The 2,500-nt window shown below is 34.7% G+C and overlaps 1 protein-coding gene across 2 annotated transcripts in view; it reads right to left on the bottom strand.

The window, feature by feature from the left end:
• The window catches only part of AChE-2 (acetylcholinesterase 2), a 205,901-nt gene that overhangs the window by 101,749 nt on the left and 101,652 nt on the right, over nt 1-2,500 (bottom strand). The window lies entirely within an intron of this gene.

The following is a 2,500-nucleotide window of genomic DNA, read 5'->3' as shown; positions in this document are numbered from 1 at the left end:
CAACATTACAATCGATCGGACTACTTCGTGGATATTAAAAGATATATCATTAATAAAAAGTCATTCAACATAATAGTACTTTTTGAAAGCGATTTCTATAAAAATTAAATGAGTTTTCAATTAAATGAAATCGATTAATCTCTTAAGAGCGGACTTACGTCGATTTCTTTTCTCTTTTCTTTTCTTTCTTTTTTTCTTTTTTTTTTCGTGAATTTCGAAACGAACGTACTCGTTCAATCTTTGTTATCGATGATCGACGTAAAATCTTAATTGTTATTCTTTCTAACGTGGAATAATAAATCATTAGAAAAGAAATAAAATAATAAAGTATTTCATCTTAATGATAAATTTGATTTTGCAAAAATTCGAGAACGAGACATCTTTTTTTTCCCTTGCATTAGTACGAGACAAAGAAAAAAAAAAAAAAAAAGAAAAAGAAGAAGGAAGGAAGGAAAGAAAGAAAGAAAGAAAGAAAGAAAGAAAGAAAGAAAGGTAAAAAGAAAAATATGTTTGGTAAGGAAAATTCCGAGGGTGTTTTGTCGGTTGCATTTATTAGACAGTCAGGAGAGATAGTTAGTAGTTCGGTGCACGTAGACGCGTCTAGGAACGGTGAGAAATAAGGAGACAGAAAAAGAGAGGAGTAGAGAGGGAAAAGAGATAGAGAGAGATAAAGAGAGTGAGAAAGAGAGAGAGAGAGAGAGAGAGAGAGAGAGAGAGAGAGAGAGAGAAAACAGAATACTCAAGAAACACGACGACGACGACGACAAGGACGACGACGTCGACGAGAGGGTTTGGGTGGTAAAGGAGAGAGAGAAAAGGGAGGGATAATGTTTATGCGGTGTACACTTTAAGCCGGACGGTATCAGTGGATTAGCCGCGATATTTTACAAAGTAGAGAGAAAAGTGAGATAAGAAGAAGATGGTATACGATAAGAGGATATAGTAAGAGCAGTTATGGTAGCACATTTTTGGTAGTACGAAACGCTTTTGTATTTTTATTTATTTTTTCTATTTTTTTTTCTCTGTCCCTCTTTTTCATTTCTTCTTCTTCTTCTTCTTTTTTTCTCTTACTTTCCTTTTTTCTTTTTTTACCCTTACCTTTTTCCTCCTTACTTATAACTTTTTCCATGTATGTTCATATGTACGCACACACACACACACACACACACACACACACACACACACATATATATATGCATATGCATGTATATAAGTATGTATATATAAAAGTATACGCAGACGTGAATCTAACACAAAAGCATCATTTCTTTTTCGCAATGTAAAACCAGCGTCAGCTAACCTCGCTAGCTCGAGTTCTCTAGGCTTTGAAATGCCTAGGGATGGCTTTAAAAAGGATTCTTTCGGGGAAAATGCATTTTTCCCAATATAAAGGATTTCCCTTAGTCAGGTTGCCGAAGGAAAAAAAATGAAAGGAAGGAAGGAAGGAAGAAAAAGAGAAGGAAAAGGAAGAGGAGGAAGAAAAAAAAAAGAAAAAGAAAAAGAAAAAGAAAGAAAGAAAAAAAAAAGAGAAAAAAAGAAAGAAAGAATATAGATTGTAAATATTTTTCATAACATCGACGACACATACCATCCTTGTTCCTCCCCAGCACTGTCTCAGATGTCTCTGAGAATACATATTGTCCTGTGCATGCAGAAGCGTCTGCATGGTAAATATGTGTATTCTCGTATAAATAGAAATGTTCGAGATTTGCCGGAGGGTTGCCATTCGTCTTATACATACCGAACGCGTTATACCCTGGTACATACATTAGTGTATACATCTATGGTAGATGAGAGAAGAGGGGTGTTTCTTATATCTATATTTTTCTTTTTTTCTATTTGTTTTTTTTTCTTCTTCTTCTTCCTTTTTTCTGTTTTTTTTTTTTTTTTTACATCTTTCGATTCGGAGAACTCTTTTTACGAGCAGCCCTCATCCTGGAGGGCTGCTCGTAAAAAGAACATCAGAATTTCTTTTAATTATCTCTTTGAAGTTAGAGAAAGAGAGAGGGGTGGAGGGGGGAAGGAGGGAGAGAGATGACGATTCTCGACGTTCTATTACACAATGGAAAATAAATATAATGAAAACAAAAAAAAATTAAATGTATAGAAAATAAAGAGAGAAAGAGAAAGAGAGAGAGAGAGAGAGAGAGAGAGAGAGAGAGAGAGAGAGAGAGAGCAGAGATGTAGAGTTACTACATTTCTTTTTTTCTTTTTTCATTTCTCTTTTTTTTTTTTTTTTTTTTTTTTATTCGTCGTCTCTCTCTTAGCACACGCGAAACTAAATATAGGGACACATGACGGAAGATAACGATGCCAGAATGACCATGTTGTCGTAAAAATAGCGAGCTTCTAGAGCGACCTTCGTGAGATATTTAGGCCTACCGTGTAATCACCGGACGGCTTAAAGTCAACCCTCTTTCAACGTACCCTTCTGAATTATAAAAAAAAAAAAAAAAAAAAAAGAAAAAAAAAAGAAGAGGGAATCATTGCCCGTGGCCTT

This window comes from Vespa mandarinia, chromosome 7 (assembly GCF_050613455.1).
Source record: "Vespa mandarinia isolate Hongniang chromosome 7, ASM5061345v1, whole genome shotgun sequence".
NCBI classification, from domain to species: Eukaryota; Metazoa; Arthropoda; class Insecta; order Hymenoptera; family Vespidae; genus Vespa; species Vespa mandarinia.
Note: the sequence above shows the minus strand (reverse complement) of the source record. Positions and strands in the feature narration are given on the sequence as shown.